Source organism: Corvus hawaiiensis, chromosome 2, assembly GCF_020740725.1.
Source record: "Corvus hawaiiensis isolate bCorHaw1 chromosome 2, bCorHaw1.pri.cur, whole genome shotgun sequence".
Lineage (NCBI taxonomy): Eukaryota > Metazoa > Chordata > Aves > Passeriformes > Corvidae > Corvus > Corvus hawaiiensis.
Genome location: NC_063214.1, coordinates 11,232,105 through 11,258,822, shown reverse-complemented (window position 1 = coordinate 11,258,822; position 26,718 = coordinate 11,232,105). Strand labels below are relative to the sequence as shown.

The following is a 26,718-nucleotide window of genomic DNA, read 5'->3' as shown; positions in this document are numbered from 1 at the left end:
TTGATCAACACCTGTATCTTTTTTCCCAGTTAGCAAGCACATTGCAGTGGTCGGAGTTAGATGTTTTCTCTAATCTGGCTTGAACCCAAGTGGTTTTGTGGAGGAAGAAATGCTCAGATGTGTCCCCAGCAAACACACTTCCCACTCTTCCCTCTCTATCCTACCCACCTGTGGGGTCCTCAGTGTTTAAAAAGCTTTTGTGTGCATTTTTGTGGGAACAGAAGCTAAAGGTGTTGAGATAAGGAGAGGAACTCTCCCATTGCCAAGCAGGAGAGGGGGGGAGTTCAGCTTGGTGGTGGAGAAAGTCTATTTTATTTCATTCTTTAAAGTGTATTTTATTGTGTTTAAATTTAACTAATAAGCTTGCTTCTTGGGTGGTACCTTGATGACCTTTAATAGTGAGGCTTGTCACAGCAACAAGGCTGAAACAGTAGAAATAAGAATGATCTGGGCTAGCAGTTAGTTTGCAACCTTTAGCAACATTTCATTTAAGAATAGTAGACAAGTGCTGAGAACTTTTAAGTTTGTGATTGTAATGGATAACATTTTCTAACTAAAATAAAATAGTGTTGCATACTATTCTTAAATCTCTCAAAAGCAAATATTACAATTTCTACTGGTTTATTTTTTCTAACTAATTTTGTGGCGTTTAGCATTACGCTCACCTGTTACACTACACTCTTGTCTTTTCCTTATGTATATGTAAATTAATAGAGGCTCTTTAAAAACTGATTTTGATGTTCATGGGTGCAAGTTTGAAGTGTTAAGCAGTAACCACTACATAGGAAGGAGGGCTTTCATGTGACAGCTATTTTTTGAATGAAAGGATGGAAAAGAGGACTCTGGCTTAGAGTTGAATGTGGATTTTGTTCTTGCAGAAATAATGTCCCCTTAGTCAGTACAAGTCTAGACAACATGAGTTGTTTCTACTAGTTTTACTCGTGGTTCTGTCTGGAAGATTTTGATTTCTGAAGTTCAGAACGATATTTTTCTTCTGAAATAAAAATGTTACTTGCAGTTCATACTAGCCAAAATAAAGCACTGCTTTCTGTTTCACCACCAGTAAGAAAGTAGATAGAGGCATATTAGGTAGGAAAAAATGATTTGCAGACTTTCATAGGGTGATTTCTGCTGTTTTTTTCAGATCAAGCATGAAATTTTTGAGGAAGAAAATTGATGCATCCTTGGACTCCTGAAGGAAGACCTTTCCTAATGGAACCACATTCAAGGTAAATAATTTGTTTGGGTTGTTTACCTTGTCTCTTTGGTTTGGGGTTTGTTCTTTGTCTTGCCAAAGCTGTCAGACAACTGTGTGCCATGTATAAGCCTTTTAGGATTATAATATGTTTTGAAGTGATAAATGTTCAAGGTAATCTCTCTCTTTTTCTGTAAGAGTTGGGGTTTTTTTTATATGTATGCTGATTAAAGAGAAATAAATATTTTTGTAACGTCTGAACTTTTTGTAATTTTCTGTTAAGTTCTGAAAGTTTAGCCCACGTTTGTGAGGTGTCTAAACAGTGAAGAGCTTGATTTACATGTAATTTCTGAGTGAAAGAGAAGATTAAATAACACTTACTGTGTTACCATCTCTCTTATTTTTTAAATAAAACAGATCCAAATTGAGCTTGTGTGGCAAGGGACCGTCACCGTAAAATCATTATTAGATACTACATTGCAATGGCTTGTAGACATTTAGCATCACTGTCATTTTGTTCGGATCTGCTCCCTTGGTTCCCATTTCCTAAATCCTATTTTTCTTTGATACCAGGGAATAATTCCCTGAGTGTTGTCCAGTGATTGCTTATGTATATGCACTTTGGTTTGTGAGTCATTTTATTCACTTGAGTAGCCCCACTGTCCTCGGTGGGCCTACATGCGTGCCTAAGAACTTGAGAATGCTGATGAGCATAAAGAATATAATTTGGGCATGTAATGGTTGACAAGCAGTTGTTGTTTTGTTTCTGGTCTCTCTTAGGACTCATTTGCATTGCCTCCAGTGGCAACTTTTGCGAGCATTAGTAGGGAAGGTCTAGAAGCTGGAGGAAGTCATACCAAATCCCAGCCTGCAGAACTTCTCATATCCATTGTAATGACACAGATTGCAGATGCAAGGATATATTTTTATCTTTTTTTTTTTTTTTAATAAATCCATGTGTTGCATGACTTTACTTGAATACAGTATTGGTCTGTGTAGTGCAGTTTGAGCATCTCCAACACAATAAAATATGGCCGAGTTGAAATCATTAGAAAATATGAAAATATATGCGCTTCTTAAATTGTAGGGATTTGGATTTAACCAAAATCAGTGCTTTGGAAATAATCAGAAATTGATATGAAAGATCCATTTTTCCCCACAACGTTTTCTATTTGACTTTTCAAAAAAAAAAGGAGTTGAGTGTTACTGTAGTGCATCTTAGTTGCCTGAGCAATTGTGTATACAGAAAAGTTAATGGTATTACTTGCTGGTCTTAGAATCAGTAAGACAGGCACTTTGGAATTAAAACACAAGTAATTAATTAGCAATGTGAAACTGGAGAATTGTTGTGATCAGCAGCAGATGGTCTCTTATACAGCTTTCATAGAACTTAGTAGACAATGGCTTTTGTGGCAACAAGCTTTTTGAAATCTCTCACATCTTCAAAAACAGTTAAAGTAATCCAAAGCTTTGGTTCAAGATTGTTGCCTCTTTTTAAAGCAGTTCTATTTAGTCAGGGTTGCAGAAGCATGAGCTGTAAACAAGGATGTTGCACCACGTATTCAGCTTGTCAGTAAGGTGGTTAAGCTAAACGTTTGAGAACATGTTTGTCAGTGTATATACATGGCTGGTAATCCCAACGGTTTGCATTCTGTTTTCTGTTTCTTACCAATATTATAAAGCAGTTATGAGCTTTATCATTCTTTTTTTTTTGGAGTGGGGAATAGGTTTGTTTACTAGTTATGAGCACTAATTGTGAAATACTTCTGTTGGTATACCAAGCTTGCATTGCATACATAAATAGCTTTACTGAGGAGTGCAGTAGTGTCTTGATCAGAGGTTTGTTATTGTTGCTGGAATGAGAGTTCTTGTTTAAGTCAGAGTTCTGGACCCTTAGGGTAGACTTTCTCCAGAAGAGTCCTGCTCTAGAAACATAACTGCTGGTCTTGTTGGTGCTGTGTACCCTTCATGAATTAAGAGATAGTGGAGCAGAAGGCAGCCATGCTTTAGTTGAGCTTGCATAAAACGAAAAGTGTGTAGCTAGAATGTGTACATTATGTCCTTGTTTAAGTCTATGCAAGTCTGAGACACTTCAAAGGATGCAACTCGCCTGGAGATGCAGATGAGAATTACAGTCTAATAGTAAGTGTAACTATCTTGTCAAAAGAACAAGATGGTGACTCAGTGTGAGGAGGGTTGGCAGAGGCAGCCTTTAATTGAGGAGAAATTGGTCACTGTAAACCAATTATGTCTTATTTTTAATGATGGGTTTCAGAGAACAGCAAATGAGTGCAGTATGATCTTGGCTGATAGCATGTGCTTTTCTTGTTGGATAAAAACACAAAAGCCTGAGGACATGAAGTTGCAAACAGAAGTTTTCACTTCTTTTTTTTTTCCTCACCCTCCTCTCTCCTCCGAAGAAGAAAAAGCAGGCTATGCCGGTGGAAGAAACTCCACTTTTTTTGTTGTGAAACTGATTAGCGTTTGGACATATTTTGTCTTTGGGGACTAACGTAGTCCTTCGAAATTTGGAAAAGGGGTTGGTAACTTGCAGGGTAGAGAAGCATCCCTCACTCCTTCTGTAGCTTGGCATTTAATATTTTACAGCAAACTTTTAAGTTTAACATATTTGAACTTGTACTAGATAGGGTTAATAGGCTAGAACAAAAGGTCAAAGCATAAGGCATTAGGCTTAATTAAGGGAGAGCAAGAGTGGCGGGAGTCTGTGACAGTTAAATGGGTTTCCCACAGACTAATGTCTGTTACAGTGCAACCATGCCTCAACTTAAGTGGGTTATTTTGTGCAAAGGGCAGCCGTGATTAGCAGTTTGACATGCCAGACGTTTCTGGCCAATCCCATCTGTTTTAGAGGTTAAAAAGCATACCTTTATGAGCTGATAGATTGATTTGTGTGCCCGTCTGGTAAAGATTAGGAGTCCAAGGCTGATGCTGTAAATGCCAGTTATAGAATATAACTTAGCCGCTCTTTGTTTAAATTGTGGTGCAGTGGGGCCAGCAGCTCTAAAAGTGACCGCACAGCAGGGGTGCCATGGTGAGTGTTTGGAACCAGAAACACTCTGGGAGGAACATTTCCTCCTTCCTCAGGTTTGTTTTGAATGAGAGCCTGTAGGCTTTGGGCGTTCTGTAGTGCTTTGCTTGGAAGCGGAATCTGGCTTAGCGCATTCCCACGTAAGGCTCACGCCTCTTCCTTGCTGCAGTCGCTGCTCGTGTGCTTGTCCAGAAGTTACCTGTCTCAGCACGAGCAGTTCTCCAGTTCCAAGCACAGTTGGCTACAGGACAATTTTGGTACTTGAAAGGTTTCAGCATTTGTCTGAACTCATTATGCCGTCTGTATCCTTCCTGCTCTACTGTTGAACTGGGACGATACATGCCTATTCTGTTGTTTTTCCTTTGTAGCTCTTACTTTCAGGATAGTTTTTCTGATTGTGTCATGAGGTTGCCTTAGAAGCCTAAAATAAAATAGGTAGCACAATAAGTCTTGACTGTGTTTCTCGTCATCTTTATGACTTTGTAAAGTCAAAGTTACATTACTATTAATAAAAGACTATTAATAAATCGTTGATGCAATAAAACTGTTTTTGATAATGTTCAAGGTTCATACACAGTTGAAGGTGATGATCCTATTTTAAAATCAAGTAGAGGTCAGACTGTATTGTAAGATAACTGACTGTGGCCCAAATGGTATGTGATAGCTTCAAGTCAAATGACAGTCTTCCTCACTTAATATAGACATGATTTAGAAATAAATTGTTAACTTAAAATGCATTTTGTGTAACATGCTGATTAACTTCTGGTGCATTTTGTGAAAAGCAGGGAGATGTATATGCATTCACCTGAAAGGAATGCTTAAAGCTCTCATTTTTAAGACACTGTTTAAATTTTCCCTATTCTGTCTCTTTTCCATTCAAGCAGTGACACTTGTAGCTAAATATAGCTGAGACATATTAGAGACAAATTAGCATTTGGCACCTTGCATTTAGCATTTCTACATTAACTTTTAGGATTAGTCACCTGTCTAAAGTTTCTTGGTTTTCTCCTTGCAAACGTGATTATCTTTCCCTTCTCCATTTAAAAGAAATGAAAGTGGTTGATAACAATGATGTGCTATTCATACTATAAAGATTCTATGTACCTGAGCTATATTTTTTCCTGTGGCAGCTGTGACCTGTTCCTAAAGAGATTTCCTAATTTGCCAGTAACTTATCTTTACTTTAGGAAGCTTTGTAAGAGCCACCCTAGTTTTTCTTTTTTTCTTCTGAAAGTCTCTTCCTTTTACTTCTGTTTGAAATGCCTAGAAATATTTTCAGTGCCCTTTAGGATGAGCAAGGCAGCATCATTATCTTGCAGTTTATTTAGTAACATGGAGCTGAAATGGGCATATGCAGCATCATGTTCTCTATGGAATAATATCTATTTAAATGATTTGGATCTAATACATATTTACATGAAAAAACGTCTTGCCCTTCTCTGTGGGGAGAGAAGGTGAACAAGCATAAATTTTATAATACTCATTGCTTCTCTTGCACTAAATCATACTTAAATTGCAGAAGGTTGTTGGCTTGAGAGTTGTATAAAAAGTGCTTGGCTAGTAAAGTAGGGTGCGGGGAGATTTATCTAATTTAATACTAAGAAAATGTTGTCAGCTTCAGTCTATTGATATGGGACTGCCTAAATCCAAAAGCTGTACTTTAGATTTTTTTATATATATATTTGTAATAATTTCATGGCCATAATACACAAAATGTAATCCTGAAATGATCCATTAGTGCAGCATGCATGTATGCTCTATTTTGGCTAATTTGATTGCTATTGATCATACCTGAGCCGTTATCTAATATCTTGGGAATGGGTGGATTCTGTGTCTACTTTTCTGCTGTTTCAGGGCAGAACATATTTTATGAAGTTTCTTGCAACAGTCATTGTTAAAAGTTTTTTTATAATTGCTGTTTGGGCATTATTATTATTTCCTGTTCTAAGTGTAGCAGGGATGAAATAATGAAGGTTTTCATGCAGCATTCTAAAAGTTGTAAACTTGTCAGTGTAGCATTCCCAAGTATAAAGGTACTATATCAAATATTCACTAGCTGTCAGTGATATGGATGTATTTTTTAAAAGTATCTTTTGTGTTGTGGCTTTCATTTAGAATATTGTAAGACATTTGCATAAGGTATTCATACAGCTTGATTGGCCATTAGGCATCAAAAACAATTCTGAAGTGTCCATTGCTTTCAACTTTGAATAGTCTTCAAAAAAAAAAAAAAAAGAAAGGATGGACTTGCTCTTTGGTGCTTCAGAGGGTTTGCTTTTTAAATGTAATTGATGAAAAACGACTACTTGGTTGGGATCCCTGACCCTTTGCAAACTGGGTTAGAAAGGATGCTGCACCATCCTTGTAAACTGGCCGACTATGGATTTCTCCTTATTTTAGATTTCCATACTCTTTGACCTTGTAGTTGTTGACTTTGGTCTGGAACAATTTCAAAGTCATGTAAATGAATGTAATTAAGGTATTGCTTATCATCTCGGAGAGTTCACAATGATGCTTATTGGCTAGAAAGGTTTGTTTACTTAATATGGAAGGTTAATAGAAGGTTAAATTTTACTGTGTAAAATGGCTTCATAATGTTTTTATTTAGCAGCTGAAGAAAATAGTGTTTGAAAAGGCAAATAATAGTTTTATTTGACCTCCATGTGTTTCCTGTAGCTTGCATTATTGGGAAAATTTATCTTCATTGCATAGTCTTATTACAGTTTTCCTTTCTCCTTGTTTTACAAAGGGAACCTCTCAGAACTATTTGGAGGCCTTTGTGTACAAAAGGAGCTACATTAAGGAAGGAAGTGCAAAAATGTTTGACAATAATTGCTATAAGTAGTCCATCCACTTCCACTCTGTCCTTTGTTCCCCCTCCCTGTTTTTGCCAGAATGAGATTCGTGCTTTGTTCTTTGGTGCTTCTTTTGTCTTTATTCCCACTGCTGCAGAAATACAGAGAAAAAGCAGCGTGAAACAGCAGGGAAGAACATCAAGATACTGGTTTCTGCCTTCATTTCTCAGGCAATAGAAAGAACAGGGCCTAGGTCTCTATTTTCTTGTCAGTAGCCTTCAACTTTGTTTGGCTATAGTTGTTTTGCTTATCATTTATGGAAAAAATTGCTTGCCTGAGTGGGTTGTGGTTTTGTTTTTTTTTTTTTCCCTCAGAAGTTTTTGTAGTTGGCAAAGAGATGAGTACGTGACAAGTGTCATATCAAACAGAACAAAAAGATGCCCAAAAAACTTTTTCCCCCACCTTTTTCATCTCATGGTGTTTTTCTAGGAATGCAGCTCCCAGATGGAGAAGCAGACATCCTGCCTGGGGTGGGGGATCCAAGCAAGGGTGGTCTGCCAGTCCTGTACTGTACTGAGTTTGGTGGGGAAGGACAAAGCTATGTGAAATGTGGACACAACTTTCTGTACAGCTTTCTAGATCCATCTGGGTAACAAGAACTGCTGGCTGTGTTTGTTTTGTAGAGTACTTGGTTTTGTATTTTCTCTCATCTAACAAGAGAAGGATGTGGGCTCCTTGCTGTTGAGGTAGCTAACTTTCTTCTGAATTACTTGAATTTTATGTGCAACATAAATTGTGCAACAATGAGAATATACTTCAAACACTCATTAGTTCAATGCACAGTCTTATTTAACTGTTTCTGGATTGTGGCGATACCCTGTCACTCAAACCCAAAAGCACCCTTGCAGAACTCAACAGCATCACTCCTGATCTCGAAGCTGAAGGATTTCCTACTTATGAGGTGTTCACCGCCCCAACCCTCCCGTTTTTGTAAGAGTTGAAGGTTTCAGGTTTTATTCTCTGCTTCCTAAGTGTGAAGATAAACCAAGCTATTGTCCTTTCTTGAATTTATAGTAACTACTATAAATTGAAGCGATCTAAAGGTGCTTTCAGAAGGTGGACAGCAAAATCCCTGAGTGAGATGTGAAGAGGGTAAGAAGCTAAAGTTCAAACCAGAATATAATGGTCCAAAAGGATTGGGGGAGTTGGGGAGGTGGACCACAGATAAGTGTGAAATCCTTCAGTTTTGAAATCAGGAGTGATGCTGTTGAGTTCTGTAGTCCAAAATTTCACCTGAATTCCAAGATCATATGTTAAAAGTTCTAGAACTCCCAGAATCATGGATCTCTAGAGGTGTATGGCTGTGGGGAGGAAAGGCAAAACCCAGACAAAAATCACCTTAATCTGTTACTTTAGGGCCTATTTATGGAAAACAGGGAAAAATCTATGCACCTTTGCCATTCGGTTTTGCTTAGCTAACATACTAAAAGCAAAACTGCTCCAATCTGGTAAACAGTGGCCACATAAGAGTGCAATATTTTGTGAAGAAATTTGCCTGTGGAGGTCCAAAGGATTTTTAAAGAATCAGTCCTGGTCCTCTAATTTACCGGTGTTTAAGTCTCTGCTACCTTAAATTTTATCCTGCTACAAAATAAATGCAAAAGGACCATTTAATAAACTGTGCTGATAGTATTTTGTAACCTCTTTGCACTCCCTCATATAGGTTTAACTGTTGAGATGAAAAGATAACAAGGTTGTGCAGAATCACATTTACTGTTTACTGAACTCTGGCTCATCTTTAGATTACAATATCAAACATGAAAGTTTGATTGTGTCTCTTGGATATAGCTCTTGAACACAGCTGTCTTGAGTGCTTGCTCACAAAGTTTTTTTTTAAGCTTGTTTGTCATATGCCCAAGGCTATCTCAGCATGCATATGACCCAACTGGTTTTTGATCTGAAATGCGTAGAAGGTCACTTGGTCGAACTTTATCTTCTGGACTTCGAGTTTTACCATTGGTGATACTCTACTGTGAATTTCCTAAGTGAAAAAAAGGGTCTGTTCAGTGTGCCCTTCAGGCTTTCCAGGCAATTTCACTTTTGCCTTACCCTGCTCTGATTTTGTTTTCAGAGTATTCTAACATGTGATAGAGGAAGTGAGCAGTATTTGGACACTATTTTTGGGGTAATGCTGAGTATTTTGCGTTGCAATGCTGTATAGTTCCTCCAGCTCTGATGTCTTGTCCAGGCAAATGTCAGCTGTATTCTGTCTCTGCAAAACTGAACTTGAGCATTAAAGCAGGTCTTAAAATATCCTCTTTGTGCTGATGATCGCACTACTTCTGTGTCTTCTACCTTATTACTATGTTCTTTGAGAAAAATTGCACATGTTTCACAAGATACCAGGAGCACAAAACCAATCAAATTTCCTCTGTTCTGGCCTTCTGGGCATATCGTAGGCCACTGCTGTTCTGCTTCTTAAGTAGATTTAGAGCCTCTGATATCAGTTACTCTTTTGGATAATGGATTGTATGAATTTAACATATAAGCATGCTTGCCTCTTTTTCCTGTCCTCTGTAAAGGTCACTGTACAGGAGGGAAAGTTGAGTCATGGGCTATAAACACTTGGAGGTCTGCTATCTGATCTAATTTTTGTTAGCTTATTGCTTGGTGCTGTGGCAGGTGGACTTTGTCAGGTTTATCCTTGGCGGTGCTGCTGACCCTGGTGACCTGTTCCATTCCTCTGCAGAAGGTCCCTTCCCTGCAGGGGGATGGCACAAGTCAGGGTGTGTTGTCTCCTCACTTGCTTCTCTTCCTTGCTGAGCGAAGTGAGTTGCTTGGAGATGCAGCTGTCCTATGTGTGGTTTTTTTAATTCTCTTTTTTTTTTTAAATCTAAAAACTTGCCCATGTCTCATGGAGATCATCTTCAGGATTCAGAAAACTCAGGCACGATGGCCTGGATTGTAGAAATAGGAGTGGTTGTTTAAATAATCCAGGAAAGTAATTTAAGATAGTGCAATATTTCTGAATATTGCAGATATAATGTAGACAGGAGAGAGACTGTGTGAAAGAGCATATAACAACAGGTATAGCAGAGCTGGTGATACTGGGAACAGCAAATGCTTCGAAGACTGAGAGGAAAGTAATGGATGGAAACCATTTTTACAGTTCCTGAATCTCTTCCGTCTGTCTGGGATAAAGCACCTACTGTGGTCAGCTTTTTAGATGGTGTCAGTTTTGGGGTTGTGTTTTGCTGGTTGGTTTTCAATCCCAATTTAGATTCTGTAGTTAAGATATGTATCAAATGACCTCATACATTCTTGTTTGGAAGAATTAGGGCAATCACTTCATGACATAATTGAACTTTTTAGTGATGAGATTTACTTGTAGAAATTTTAGGGGGAAAATTGTATTGATAGAAGTTTGGGAAGGGTATAAATTGTGTTTATTTTGCAAGTGTTTGAATCTTTCTGGTAAGTGAGAGCCTTAATCTTTCTGGGTAAAATAGCTCTTGATTGGATGGATCAAATGTGAAATTTTTAAGTATCATTTCTGCAGAAATTGTTTGGAGGCTTCTACGATTTCAAGAGTGCAAATAACGCAATGCTCTTCAGTTGTAATACATAAAAATGAGATGGAGAAATAAACACATGCTTACCTTTCAGCCTGCATAAACAGCCTTGCTAATTAAGATAAGGGCAAATACCCTTACTATTTTCCTTTTTGATTTAATCATTAGACTATATTAAAAATGTGTAAACATAATTCGTAAACTCACTTTCCTGAGTTCTGACTCCCTGTACGAGTGCTGGTGTGTTGCAGCACTGTGTTTCTGTATTTTTTATTTACAAGTGAGTCTCTTTAAGATATGTAGAAATAACTGGTGATTGCTAAAATGAGATCACAGAAGAGAGGAAAAAGGTGTAATATCTGTAATATCTTACTAGCTCTCTTTTGTTACCTCATGTGTGCTCTTTAGTCTTTGCAGATTGCTCCTGTGTAACGTGGGGAACACATTTTTGTCTGGAAATGCAAAAGTGGTTTGTTTGAGGAGTTCAGTGACCATGGTATGGCTGGGAGATTTGTGTCCCACTGGATTTGACCAGCACTGGATATTTTGATACGCTGTGGTCTGTGGGCACAGCTTCCTCTCAGTTTACAAGTGCTGTTTACCACTCCTTGGGACTACAGATGTAAATAACGGAAGTCTGAACTAATGTCAGATTAAATTTTAGTCCACAGAAATTGCTCATTGATCATCTTATGTAAAGTAGCTGGTTAAATTCCTCCCCCCTACTCCCTCCTTTTTAATCACCATTACATTGTTTTTCCCAGCTGTTAGTAAGTGGAATGGGAAGAACTGGCTTAGTCCAAAGCAACTTACTAATCCTTAAATAGTTCACACTGACATCAGTGGTTGTCTGTAATCTGTTTCCTTTCAAAAGATTTGTGATGTATGCAGACTTTCAGGTACAAGACCCTTCTAAATAAAAGCATATAAATACCCTTGGGTTAAAATTGTCACATTTGTGAGCTAATGTAGCTAAAGCTGTAGAATTGTATCTGGTAAAGAGAACTGCCAGAAGGTTTAGTTATGTATTTATCCTGTAAAGTCTATGGTGGGTTTATTCTCTTAGAGAGATGCTGTCAAGCCTAAGTGTGGGCTGGCTACTTCATGGATGAAGGCAGGTATGCTTATTTATACTCTTTTCTTTGGAAGTTGGGGAACAGCTGGTTTTTTCCTTCTTTTTAAGCCTTGCAGCATTTCATGAGATGGCTTTAAGTCATCATCTGCTGTGACAGAAAGTACATATAATAGCATGCCTGCTGTAGGAAGTTATAGCTCTTGCCCTGTAAGTGCTGTGCCCTGTTCCTCTCTCTACAGGCTCTCCATCCCTGTGTTGTCTTTTTCTGCTTTTTGTGGGAAAGGGTGGGATGCAAACCTGTGGCAGGCTGACTTCCATGTCCTTGCAGCCTCCAGTAGTGGAACAGACTCAACAGGGATGTCTGGGCAGAGAGAGGGGGAAAAGTGTCCAGACTTGAGTTTAAAAATTAATCTAGGAAGGACATTCTAAAAATAGATTAGGGCATGTGAACATATAGCTGTGAGAAAGGGAACATAAACTATTTTGGTCCTAAAAGGGGCTTTTTAAAGGGATATCTGTTTGCATCTCTTTCAACATGCCAAATTGCATGTTTATGATGCTTAAAAGTATTTATTCAGTTTCTGGAGGAAACCTGTCCTGGTTCGCTTTCGGTGCTTCCTGCTCTCATAAGCTTTGACACTGAGGGTGAGAAAACATCAGGCTTAAGTGGAACACACCTAAATTTAGGGGAAATAGCCCTACTGCCGGCACAAAGTGAGCTCTTTTTAGAGGTAAAGGTTGAGTTTGTGACCAGTTAACACTGTTTCTGATATGCTAACTAACATTTATTTTAGTTGTTCCTTTTAATGGCTGTATTGCAGTAAATGTGACTTTTCCAAGGAGGAGTCAGTCTCTTAACTCCATACCATGTTCTGATTCCAGGGGGAGCTTAATGTGAAAATTGGTGGAACTGTAGGGTCTTCTGTGAGTTGGTGGTTTGGTTATTGTTGTTTCCTTTTGCTGGAAGGAGTAGATTATATCTAGGGAACAAGTGATTCCACACACACACACACACACACACACACACACCCCCCCCCCCCCCCCCCCCGCCCCAAGTCTGACTGTGGTTTTCATTTCCTATGCTAATGATTGTTTTGTAACACAGGAACCCAGAAATGGTGGCTGGAAATAGCACTCCACTGTGTTTTGGAGCAGAAAACCACAGGCACACACTAAAACAGGGTAAGAATGGGACTGTTAAAATTTGACAGGCTAAAATGTGTGGGGTAATAAGCTGGCCAGAGCATCCAGAAGGGAAATCTGTGGCAAGAGAGGCATCCCAGGGTCCCACAGGCTTATGCCCGCATTACTTCAGTCTAGCACTGACGAACACATGGGTTGTAATTGCATGGAGGCATTATTTAACAACAGAATACTGGAAAAAGGTGCTTGCATAGAACTAGCAAGAAGGGTAACATCTTCCTGGCAGTGCATTGCATGAGATTAGCCTGTGGAGCAGACAGGGACAAAATTAAGGCCAGGTGAGACAACAGGTAACCCTCTCACCAGACAGTCTTTATTCAGAAACAAATAGAACAAATATCCCCTACTTTGGTTTTTATCTTTATGTTTTTTCTTGCTATGCTTGGAGATTAAAAGGCAACAGGTACCTCACCTGTGCTTTAGTCTGAGAAATTAAAGTACCCCTCTTACCTGAGCTCATCATATGGAGGCAGAAGCACTGCTACCTGTGTGAATGAATGATACAGTCAGGATTGTGTTACCAGTGCCAGTTGTTGAACCCCCACTAATGAGTTTTTGTTTTAAACCGCTGTCAAATCATGAGAGATTCTGCTTGCACAAAGGCTGGCATTGCACATGTGAGGGAAAGCTTGGGCATACTCAATTAGATATGGAAATACAAGAGAATAGCAAGAGTGACTCCTTACACATAAAGTACACAGATTGATATTATGGCTCAGTTTCAGTCCTGCCACTTCATTGGTACAGGCATGGGCTGTGGTATTGCCCTCGTGGGAGCAGTTTCAAAGAGGTGCAGTTATTTTTCATATGAAAAGCAGAAACGTTTGTGCCATCTTTATTTCCTGAGCCTGCTGCAGGATGAGGAAAGAGTGGTGTTACTGATCAGAGGTTGGGAGAGCTGGAGGATATCTAAGGAAAGCTTTGCAAGAGAGCACAAGTGGAAGTAAAGGAAAGCACGAGACTGGAAGTGATGATTTTTGTATATTTTATCGCTGCCTCCCTCCTCAGTAGGCTCACCTGAGCCTCCTTTCAGGTAATCAAGAACAGCAGCAAGAGGTGGGTTAAATAAAAGTTAATAAATAAAAAGAGTAACATAGGTAATTCTCTGAACAAAAAGATAACTGTTTCCTTCTGAGAGACTGTGTCAGTGTTGCCCTCTTTATTTTGTCTTCCTTTTCCAGTTTTAGTTATTTTTAGCACTTCTCCAAAGTAAAGAAAAGACATAAGTATTTAGGTAGAGGATGTTTCTGAATCAAGTTTATGAGAAACTCTACTCCAGTTTTGCTAAAGGAAATTAAAACATAATTAAAACAGAAGCCCTGACTCATATGTTTTACATTCTTTCATTGTAAAATACAAGTCTGCCATGGTTAATAAATGACTGTTCTACCCTAGTTTTGGATGAAAAGGCAAATATTGCTACAGTAACTTCTGAATGCACTTGGTAATTGAAACTAGTTTAAACAAACAAAACCAACTCAGAAAAACAAAAAAGAATTAACAAAGACCACTCGTTTCAATCTTTAATCTGTGCAGCTGATTAGTTGTCTGCATTAGGAATTTCTGTAGGTAACCCCCGTCCAATACATGGTGTTCCAGAGCTTTGCTCTGAACACTGCAGGAGACCTATCACAAAGTACTGATGTCCTTCTGTGAATGAAGGAGTAAAAAAAGCACTATTGGATATTGCCAAATAAAAAAAAAAAAGCCTTTTGAGAAGTCTTAATAGGTTATCAACATTTTGATGACTGAAAATATGTGTATAAACTCATACAATGTCTTGATTTGGAAGGGATCCATAAGGCTCGTTGAGTCCGAGTCCCTGCTCCTCGCAGGACTACCTAACACTGAACCATGTGGCTGAGAGTGTCATCCGAGGCTCCTTGAACTCGGGCAGGCTTGGTGCCATGACCACTTCGCTGTGAGCCTGTTCTACTGACTGACTGTCCTCTCCATGAACAACCTTTTCCTAATGTCCAAATGGGCATGGGAAAGATCTGCTCTAGTCCATAATTGCTGGGAGAGTCACCAGACTTTCTCCCAGTAATACAAGCAGACTGTGGTGCTTCCTGTTGGCTTACATGGAGAAATGCTATGCACTTCCTCCTACAAGTACATTTAGGGTTAATTTCGACTGTCATAATATTTGAACGTTTTATGGCCCACCTGGATCTGGTCTGTAAAGTAGAAAAAGCACCCCAGCTTCTTAAGTAAATGTTTTAGATGTTTCATGTTGAGGTTATGTTGTTGTTGTTGATTTGATTTCAATTATTTATTTTTAAATGGCACTGGCTAAGTTTTTAGAAGATTATCCTTGACACAGTTTTGTATTTGGCCCCAGACTGTTATTTGGAAAATTTGGACAAAGTGCTAGTTATCTTTACTGGCTAAAGAGCTTGTACATGGGGGAAAGAAAGCCTTTTTATGTTGTCATTGAACTAAATGAGCTGTCAATGGTCTGTAGTACTGCACGTGCTGTAATTGCTGAATAATTCAATGGACTGATAAGTTACTATAAGTTACTTTTCCAAAATACTGTTCCTGCTTTGAGAAGTTGACATCTGTATTTTTAAACTTTTGAATAAAATAATACAAATATTGTTGGACTTGCTGTAGACTTTAGGTTTTCCAGCTGTATTCAGGTCTACATGAGGTTCTCAGGTTGTATGCTAAATATTAGCTCAGGGTCTGCTGCTTGAGTATTGTACTACAGCACTGTAAAGAAGTTTTATAACAATACAAATGGGCACTTAACCCATATAGGCTTTGCAGAGAACTTCAAAAACTATAGTCAGATTCTAATCACAGACAGTTATCTATAATAAAATTATTATTTCTGGCACTTGGATGTCTAAAAAGCATTAAGATTCAGAAGTTCTTAAATGCAAAAGAAAATACTGATTGCAATTTGGAAGCCTGCTATGAGTTATGGAGTACAGCTATATATTTTAATCTTTTGCTCTTTAAAAATTAATTTGTTCCTTTTATGCCTGTTGTATAAAAGGCTGTATTGTTCAAGATGTGTGGATAAGTAAGATGAGCCCATAGTTGTTTTCTGTTTCAGCTGTAGCTACATTAATTGAAAGGGCTTGTGGAGTTGTTTCTTCTTGTCATGAACTCATCATGTACCTGAAAATTGTCTTCATCTACTGTAAGACATTTTTGGAAATAATTGGAAGAATATCTGGAAGGAGATACCCTCCACATGGTAGCAGTTGTTCCAGAACCTGACCTTCTCAGCCTTGGCCATGATGATAACTCTGGGATTGAAAATGTGAATATTAATTCTCTCTTTCTTGTTTGAATTAAAGTGCTTTCTCAAAACTACTACTGGTCCTAATCAATCATCTTCCCTTAAAAATAAATAAAAATCATCTGAGGTCTTTGATACCAGATGAACTTCCCCAGTTTTTAAATCCTTTATTCTGGTTTTTAACTTGTCAACAGTGATAGCTTTGACTACTGTCCAGCCAGCACTCTCAGGCATGGTGTTCTGAAGAACTCATTGGATTTTCTGGTTAACCAAGAGTCACCTGGTCTTGTGCTCTGATCAATAAAAAGATGACTTGCTTTTCCAGGTAATCTTTCCTTTCCAGCTGGACATGGCACATGCTTTGCCTTCAGAGTTCGTAGAGATAAAAAGAAGCAGCAAACAGAGATAAAGCACTAAAGGCAGGTGCTACTATAGTTTACCAGCCTCTGGAGTGTTTTCCCTGTCCTTTTATCTAAGTGTTTTGTAATTTGCTGGTTTTCTGAGGTAGGTACAGCCAGCAGGCCCCCAGCTTTCTGCATCAGAATGCAGAAATGCACTCAAGAGGTGGCGTGTCCCGGGGGCTGTCTGTGACTCTGTGACCTCTGTGCGAGGCCACGGAATCGCCGGTCCTTGGTCAGTGCTCCCCGGCTTCGGTCGGCAGCTGCGCACAGCGAGGGCAGGAGTGGTAGGAACAATGCTGGGGCAGTTCTTCAACAGCTGCTTGGCTTCCTTTTGGCTTCTGGGTCCAACTCAAGGTTTTGGCCTCAGTTACTTTTAAGCCTAATGTGACTTGAGCTCCGGCTGAGAGGCTGCCTGCTTTTTTTTTTGATCCAACATAGCAATTAATGTCAACTGGGATACTTGACCTAGATCATTCTAGTTTTTAATGTCAAGTAGCTATTGGCAGGAAGTTCTTCGAGAAGTACTTCTGCCTGTGGAATGTGCTCCCAACCTGGTCTGGTGGAGTCGGCTTGCTGGGTGGGCTCAGTGCCAGGCCTATCTTATTTCTTTGCCTATGGAGATGAGGAATGGCTCAGTGCTTCTCCTGTTCTTCTTTGCCCCTGAGGAAGGGCAGGTTAATGTGAGTTTAAAATCACTACACCAAGATTTTTCCACTTGAGCCATGTGGGAAGATAAGTGAAATATATGTGAAAGAAAAAATAGCGTACATGCCTTAATTCATAAGGGCTTTTCTCCTGAGAGAATTTAATTGAATGTTTTGCATGAAATAAAAGCAAAAGACGTTTCCTCACACAGACCAGTTTGAAAGTATGGCAAGTTAAATTTAGAGAAGTGCATTTTTCTTCCAGCTTTGTGGAAGACTCTACAGCCAGGCATGGAAAGCTTCCTTCCTTCTGAGGGAGGAGATTTGTCAAACCATTAAAACCATCACCAAGTGCTTTAAGCTTAAAGCACCATCCCCAAGTTTCACAGCTGAACAGGCTCTCATAGGGCCTGCTTTGCCCCAGGGGAAGGTGTTTGGTGCTTTTTTTCTTAGCTGTGACATTTCCGATGAGGTTGATCAGTTTGTTGAAGCAAAGTGTTGAGGATCAAAAGTAGCTTTGAGGAGGAGGGACTTTGTCTGGAGTGCTGCATGGCAACTGCATGCCAAAGCTGGAGCGACAAACTGTTGGAATATAAATACAGTCAAAACTTTGGCCTGGAAAAGCTCTGTTCTACAACTGCTGTGAGATGTCTGAAGGTTTGTTGGCAAATGCCCAACAGCCAGCCAAAATGACTCTGGTTATAGAAGAATATGAGGAAGGAAGAGGGGAGGTAAATTTCATCTTAAGCCTTAAGCAATTAAGACTCGTTAGTTCAGTGTGGAACCAATTTCTAACAGTACATCAATATCATGTCTCTTTTTGCTCAGGTAAGAGACTGCCTGGCCCTACAGGGTGAGGGAGTTCAGCTTGACATGTCTGCTTTGGACAGGATAGAAAACAAATTACTTACCTCCCTTTCCTGAACACATTTTAACCCTTTTCCTGTCAGTCTCGATTCTGGATAGCTTTGGGAGTATGGTTTAGGAGAAGAAAGAAGAGGAATTAGAGGCTAGAAGTAAGGGAAAAAAGTAACCTGTTTCTGGGAAAGATGAGGAAATAAATCAGAAGTAGAATTAGGGAACTTGAGAATATTCATTGCTTTAGTTCTTGTCTATCTAATAAACATGAGGTGTCTACAAGCAAAAATAAGAGATAATGGAGGTGATAAACCTGAGCAGGTGGCTTGTTTCAAAGTCAAATGAAGACATACAGGTTTCAGCAGATATTGGATAATATTTTTAAGTGTAGAACAAAAGAGAAAAGGCTTAAGAAATCAATAACTTAAGGAAATAAAGTAGAAGAAAATATATAGGTCATACCTAAAGAAAGATCTTTTGGTAAGTCTTTTTTGAAGACTGTCAACAAAGGTAGGAAGTTTCTGTGCTAATGAGAAGAGTTACTACCCAGAGTCAGGCAATTCTTGTAACATCTGAGAGGAAAAGTACTGAAGGACCAAGTGCAAGCTGACAAATAATGTTGAAATAAACACACTAATTGGTGTCATGTGACTAAAAGCAGTTATGTGAAGGACTGGTGTTACCCGGAAGCAGGCACCCACTGGATTGAGTGGGAGATGCTGGGAACTTACACTATCAGTGCTTCGTTAGTAATTTTTAAACTGGGAGGATTAAGCTGGTGCTAGGACAGTGTGGGTTTTGTCTCACCTGTGTTACTAAGGTCTAACTCTTGAGTGGAAATGGAGGGAAGATCCTAAACGTATCCAGCAAAGAGAAACAGGAATCCTGGAGAACTCCTGTCAGGCGGGGAGCATAAGCGGGCAGTTGTAGGATGTGATTCATTTGACCTCCTTTTGACATGTTCTGTAGGAGGAGTTCAGTCAAAGAGCCTGGTTCTTCCCATGGGCTGTAAAGGGAGACCAACATGACCTGTTCAGATACAGACACCTACACTGTAAACATCTTCATTTGGTCAAGTGAATCCTGGCTTGGCATCCACATCTGAGAATGGGAAAACAAGAGTGCTCTGTTATTATGGCTTGTGGTTAAGTGTCAGATGCCCTCCATCCTACTTGAGTAAAGACTCAACACCTTTCCAAAATGGAAGTTGGCATTCCAGGGCCTCCAGAGGTCTGCCCAGGTAGGGCAGATTCATGCTGAGGCATTGCAAGGGCATCGCCCTTGTGCCATCTCTGCATGGGCAGCAGGAGCGATGCCATGACTCTGTGCTCCTCTGGTGTTGGTGCCCGTGGACACCAGGGGTAGGTCCCGGCTACGAGGCACAGTCCTGGTGAGATGTGAGTGCATGTGGATGGTTCCCCCAGCTCCTGAGCAGGGGGAACCTTCCAAGAGCTGGAAGCAGTGGATTGTTGAACGTCCCCCCGTAGCAGTGACGGATTTACAGGTGAGCGTGTGTGGATGTGACAGGTGGTCACACACTGAGCTCCACAGGGACACTGTTACTGAGAGCGGGGGGTCTGTGCTGCTGACAGCCCTGGTGCTTACCTCTATATCACCCAGTGCGTGCTTGGTGGGCCATGAGCAGCAAATGATTTATTGAACCTGGTTCCTGGGTGAAATTGGAGTGTTGCCCTGTGTTGTTAAATAGGGTCACATAAAGCACAAGAACTCAGGTTGTGTTGTTCCCAAGTCAGTAATTTTAGACAATAAGTAATATGCAGATGTTACCATTGTGTTGTTTCTATTGTATCCATACAAATGTGTTTTTATTGCTCCATGGCTTTGAGATTTTTGTTTATGCTGCTAAACTCCTAAATAAATAAATACATGTATCTGTATTTCATTTGAAAACTGTTTTTTTCATCTTGAATTTTTTGGTGGTGTATTTGGAATACCAGCATATTATGTGGTGGCTGCAGTATTCTTTCCTTGAGTATGCAGTATAATTGATGTCTCTGGAACAGATTTTTTTTATTATTATTACTTTTTTTTTCAAGAACAAAGCAGAAAAGCTTTACTATTTCATCATTGTGAAATGTGTTCAAGTTAAATTTTTCTGGAAGTTTTTGATAGAGAAGTTAATAAAACTCCTGTTTTAATTTGATTTTAAGTTGCTTTAAAATTCAAGGCACTGGACTAATCCTTTTTTAAGAAAAGGAGGAGTGTCACGTTTAGTGTTATGACTATTATGAATTATTTTATTCAAGTATATTTTAAAAAGTAGCCTTGTTGAGAATGTCTTCATTTTTATTGCAGAAAAATGTAAACATATCATTCTCATTATTACACCTGCTTTCTTAAAGGGCTCATGGTCTCTGTGCAGGCTCATTTTATAATGTATGCATCTGGTAATGAAAATAATAATTAAATTCTTTCACAATGAAACAGTGATTGGGGGGAGGAGGTTGGGGGCGGAGAAAGCTCAGGCAATACTAGCAGCTGAATTCATACCCAGCAAATCTATAGCTAATTGACTAGTAAGGCTGATTCTTCACCTTTAATGTATTTTAAAGCTTAAAGTTATATTTTGAAAGAGGTGGTTCTCACTTTTTTTTTCCCTCCCTAATTGGCACTTCATATTTGGAAATACCACTTTTCTTTTTGCCCTCCTTTTTTTCTTCCAGTATTTTTTTTCCCTGTTTCCTGCTCCCCTGCCCTCCACAAGTCTTCTCCCCATCCTCATGTGTGTTTTCTGGCCTACAACCACTGAGGAATTGCTCTTGTACTGGGGCTGTGAGTGACCCAGGCGCACTGACTTTGAAGAGTTTGAAGAAGATGCTTCCGGGGGAGGTTGGAGAGGTTTGAGAGGAGGTGCCTCTGTTGATCCAAAAAGTGCACAGAGTGATGAGCCAGGCTGTATGACCAAACCCTAACAAAATCTGTCCGTTCTGGGAAGGACAAGGGTGTAATCTGGAGCTGAGTAGCAAAACCAAGTTGATGTGGATTAAGATGCAGTTTATTTGGGTGAGTGTGTGCGTGCTGATTGAAATGTAGGAAATAATATAACATGACTGACCAAAAGTATCTGGCTTAAATCTGATTTACTTTTTTAGTTCTTAATCTCTCTGCTTTTCATTTTGTTATTACTTATTTTATTTGTTTGGGATGATGGGCTCTCTTGATGTTTTTTGTCTGGGTTGGGTTTTTTGGTTTTTTTTCTGAATCCTTGCCATTTTTTCCTTTTAAATCTGGGCTGGGTGCTTTTTCTTGGGTTGTTTCTTTTTAAATTTTTTTTTTCTTTATTTATGCCTTATCCCTAAGCAGTGTTTACTTTGCTGTATATCCTCTGCATCTCTTTCAAGGCATATTCAAAGAGATATTCTTCAGTCAGGTCTTGAAAATGATAGAAGCAACATCAAGTGTTTTGAGAGTTTAGGACAAACTTCTGACAGTGCCCAAGCCCAGCATAGCCGTGGATGTCTGTGTTCATGTTGTCTTGCAGGCACAGATTAATGCTAAAATAGTCTCACAGCCTTGGACTTTGTAATGATTCCTCTTGTGTAACAGAGGGAGGGAAAACGAGGTGGGAAAGACATCAGACTTGGCTGGGTATGTGGGATTCAGCTTGGGGGAACTGTAGTACCAGGGCTCATCCTTCTCAGAATGCCTTTCACTCATATCTGAGGTCTGAGGTGGCTTGAATCCATACAAAATATGATTTTTGTGAAGGCCGGTCTGATCCATGTATGAGTGCTGCATGTTCGGTATGGTGTCAGTGTTTCCTACTTGAGATTAATCACTGTTACATCTTAATGAAATGGATGTACAACCTACTTTATTAAAAAAGGCAAATGGTGTACAATATTAAAGACTTAGAAGGCGCACTAAAATGATGGCATGTAGTAATAAGATTTACCTTGCATGAACAAAAAGCAAAGTGACTGTATTTGAAGCTACTGCTCCATCATTAACTTGGAAACTAACTTTGGTCTTTCTTGAACTTCTGCAAACGTTCTGTTTCAGTCACCACCTGCAGTCATTCATTCTACCACCCTTAGCATTAAATACTTCTGCAGGACTGATCTATTTAATGTGTTTTCAGTCAGTACTTTGAAAATCTGTCATTTCATAATGTCATCTCTCTTGATGAGAAATCAACATAGGTACTTTAAACTCTTTATTACAAATGTCTGAGGTCACATATCACCTTTTTTGTGTTTTGTTGACGTTTCATCATTCTTTAGACCATAAAGGAGAACCAGTCATTTTTCCAGTTTGCCCTCGAAATCTATATCCATCCACTTTTGGGGTTTTTTAAAATTTAGTGTGGATTATTTAAAATATCCTCCCTCTCTTACCTTCTCCTAGACAAAGTTTTTTCCATAAACTTGTGGGAAAAAACAAAAGAAAAATTCAGTGATGAAAAGCCAAGTTTGGCGTGGCAAAAGTCTTGAGTTTCTTTGGGGGTTTTGCAACTGTGCATGCCTATTGCAAAAGTTTTGTTAAGTGAGACAAAACTTGATGGAGAACTGTAACTCTGCAGTTTGGCTTCTGCTGTTCTCTTTGGCTGCCATGAGAGAAAGAAGTGGCCTGCGTGCTCAGCTGTACTAGTGGCTGCTCTGGAGGGGGGACCAGCAGGTCCCAGGGCTCAGCTCTTACCTGCCAGCCTCCACGGGAAGCAGCTTCATCATCTGGCATAGCTTCCCTCCCAAGGGAACAACTGCCAAGAGCACTTTCTTTCTTAAATGAATCCTATTTTGAGAGTAGAAGACTGTCTACTCAGTGTTTTTGTTTACATCCACACAACTAGAGTTAAGATGTCTTACATCTGACTAAAGGGGTAAAATCTTTTACAGAGCCTGTAGTTCTGCAAGTTACAGTCATTGCTTGTTAAACGTCTGAAATTTTTTTTAAAGAGTGTGGGGATGTTTTGTGCTATACATTTTTTGGCAACAAGCTGGGGGGAGCAGGACCAGAGAATGTTCTTTATCATTATGAAAAACTAGCAAATCCTGTTTTCAGGTGGGTTGGTAAATTTTTATGAATAATTGGTCAAGTTAATTAAAGTATGCATTTCAAGTGTGTTGGTTTGGTTTGTTTTCTTCTTTTTCCACACCACTAATTCTCAGGTTTGTAGGACAGGTCATGTTTTTGCAGGACATGTCATGCAGTTCATCCTTGAAATAAAACGGTATTGGGAAAGAGTTTCACTATTTTAAAATAACATAATCTAGTCCAGTACCTTTGTTCCAAATGCACATATCAGTGAGACTGCATTGCTGTTGAAATGATGCTATTTCTCAGTTGCATTCCTTGATCTCACTGTGTACCTAAGGAATGGGAAGAGCTTCATATTTCTGAGCATGGTTGACTGGTGTCTTTGAGATCTACTTATTTTTCTGTGTCAGTCATGGTCATTGATCTGCCTTTGAATTTGTGGACTCAATTTTGCAAGTTCTGTGTTTGTCCCGTCACCCATCTGTCGTTCCCCCCCCCCCATGACTGGCTAGTATTGAGGCTGGTAGTTTGATTCATTTGATTAACCTGCTCTTTCTGTATTTTTAGTGTTGAAATTTCCTGCTGATAAATGGAAAAACTGTGGCTAGAAGCTTACCTGATCATTATTAAAAATTCTAGCCCTTACAATCCAGAAAAGTTTGTTAATAAGGCAAAAAATGACTTGGTGCTGTTACTTGTATGTGATGACAAAGAAACATCTGCTTGAAGAGCTTACAGTGACCCAGTTTAAATGGTCTGAACAGTACTAAAACAAGTTCTACAGTATCAGGATTTTTTTTTCTTTCTCATTTTGAAAGAATCAAAGATAAATGTCTTGCACATTAAGGAGATGAGCTGTAATAAAGCATATATGGATGATATGGCAACAGTCCAAGAGCATTAGTATGCATGCCCTGATGGAGTTGTGGTGGCAGCTAGCAGTCACTCTCAGCTTAGAACTGGATGTTACTCAGGGAGCACGGAGAGCCTTCCTCTGTGAGCTGGGCTTGTTCTGGGAGAAACTCACCCCAGTTCAAGACGTTTCTTGCCTGGATTGGTGTGAAGCCTTTTGGTTTGGAGAACTAGCGTCCAGCTTTTCCAGGGAGCTGCATTGGTGGCACAGGGTCTGGACTGCAGATGACAATGTGTGTAGAGGTGTGGACAACTGTGGTAGGGTGTGTACAATGTTGTAACAGAAATGTATGGGCAACCCGCAGCTGTGCTGACACAGGGCTGGTAGTGCTAGCAGACATGGAGCAAAATTCACATTTATTAACAGGCATATGGAGTTACATGAACACCATCACTACATGTGGTAATTTCCGCCCTGTTTTTTGATGGAGCAGAGGCTGCAGGTGCTTATGAAACATAGTGGTGGGAAATCAGATGTGAGGGCAATTCCCCGAGCCCTTGCCTGCTTCCTTCCTATATCTAATTAGCCATTGGGGAGGACAGCAAGGAGTGGGCAGCTGGCCAGATGAATTGTTGCAGTGGATTGGATCTGGCCAGCAGGCTGCAGCTCGGGCATTCTGGTTTGGATCACAAAAAAGAAAAGGTTTATATGAATTTATATGACTTGAGCTTGCTTTGAAAGATGTATGTTAGATGTTGATGGCTGTTAACGTTGAAAGACCAGGTTCTTCCTGTGTTCTTAAGTAGCAGGCTTTTGGAAGATCTTAGTAGTTTCTTTTCCATGATTATCTATTTATTCCCTTTGCTCAGGGCGGGAGTAATCTTTACTGCCTCTCTGCATTGTTACATGCTTCTTGCAAGTGTTCAGGCTTTTACTTTATTATCCTTTGGAGACTCTTTCAGAGAGAAATGAACCTTGATGTCAGGTGGTAGTGAGCATGAATATTCCATACCCAAATTTCTCTTCCTGTGGAAAACTTCATACATAAGAAAAGAATTAAGGGAAGGAAATTTTCCGTGTGGTTCTTCCCATATACATTTCTTTTCTGTTCTTTACATTCCCAATGTCAGTGTGACAGATGAGAGGAGAAGGCTGCCTCATGAGCATGGGAGATCCTTTGGGTGATGTGGAGACACACAACATAGAGCCATCTGTGGAGGTGAACTCTATGTACAGTTGTTTTTGTTGTTCATCTTACGCTTTTGGACAGTACTGTAATGTATGTTTTGCTCTTGTGAGCAAATAGACTGGGTTCTTTTATTTTATGTGGATAGTACTTTGTTGTTGATGCTGTGTTTGATGCTTGTTGGTACTAACACATAAACATAGCAAGGAGGAAAGGTTTAGAGTTTCGTGTCAATTTTCTTTATGGCTGATCCATTAACCCCACAGTTAAGACAACCTGTAGGAGGACATCTGATATTTATCTATGCAACTATTTTATAAATTATGTAAGTTATATTTAGAGTAGTAAAACTGCATCTTCTTTATCTTTTTCAAGTTTGTACTCCGTTTGCCTTCTCCCAATGCTGCATTTCTGCTTATCCATGGTTTCTCAATTGTGGTTCACTTGTACAGCAGGAAAGATGAAACAATGGAATAATGTTGTTTTTTATGATTATGTACATTTCTAATAACTCAAACAATTTTTGTGATGTTAATGAAAGTTTGGAAAGCTGACTAATTTTAAGTTGTTTTTTGTTTTTGTTTGAGGTAAATAGTTGTTCTCACAGTATTTTAATTTGGCAAATCTGTGTTTTTATGTATATTCATGCCTCTTGAAGAATGCGTTTTATGTCTGTGTTTGGCACAGACATACTGTTAGTCATCCGTAAATGAAAATAATTGAAAAGTGACAGGGGTTTTGTAAATGTTTTGAAATCTCTGGGTGCATTTTAAAAGTTGTGAAAGCTTCATATTTCTGATTCTTTAATTCATATTTCTGATTCTTTAAATCAGCCAGCCTGGGGGTGGTGGTGGTAACAATTGTACTATTGGCAAAGTACTAAGAGTTAGACAAACTTGAATGGACCATTGCACACCTTGAGAAACTGGACTTACGTTTTGTTGTATGCACTAAACAGAAACCTGATGTGTCTTCTGAAAAAGCAGAACAATTTTAGTGTGCTCTGTGTTTTCCTAAGCCAGTAGTTTGGCAAAACCTGCTGTAATTCAAAAAAATTGCTGAGAGTGTGGAGCTGTTGTGTATTCATTTTATAGAGGCATTGTGTTTGGGTTGAGGGGTTATGTTTGCTACAAGACAGATCAAAGGCTTTGTTTCTAAAAGAATCTATCTAGTGTTTCTGAGAAAGGGAGGGGAGCAGTTCAGGATAATTGCCTAGGAACTCTTTTTCCATTACTTTTTGTTATTTCTGTTACTATTTATTTTAAAACGCTACTGGTTCTTAAGTAAATGAGGAAGTGGTCCTTACTTAAGCTTATGGCTTGACTAGGAACAGGATAAATCTCACTTCCTTCTACTAAAGTTTCTGTTAACTTTAATATGAGATTTGATACCACTTTTGAGTTCAATGCTAAGAAATAGTCAGGAGTCCTGAAACTTATAAATGTATTAGAGATTGTCTCGGTTTTGAAAGACAGGTGTCTGCTAAGGAAGGCAGAGGCCCCCCTTGAAGTGGCAGATATAACCCCTTTTCCCTCCAAGTTATTATATTTTGAAATCAAGGGCCTTTAGGCAAAGATGTGGGAAATAGGAATAACAGTTCCTTACTATATATATATATGTATATAACCAGCCAAAC

At 39.2% G+C, this 26,718-nt stretch overlaps 1 protein-coding gene across 5 annotated transcripts in view; it reads left to right on the top strand.

Moving 5' to 3' along the window:
• Positions 1 to 26,718, top strand: part of NRIP1 (nuclear receptor interacting protein 1) — a 95,922-nt gene that overhangs the window by 26,673 nt on the left and 42,531 nt on the right. For 4 of the 5 annotated variants that reach the window (XM_048293739.1, XM_048293740.1, XM_048293737.1 and 1 more), the window contains exon 2: positions 1,145 to 1,229. The gene's annotated coding sequence lies outside the window, so the exon portion shown is untranslated. Of the gene's footprint in view, positions 1 to 1,144; positions 1,230 to 25,062; positions 25,116 to 26,718 lie in introns of those variants that run through there. The other variant, XM_048293743.1, reaches the window with a different exon arrangement.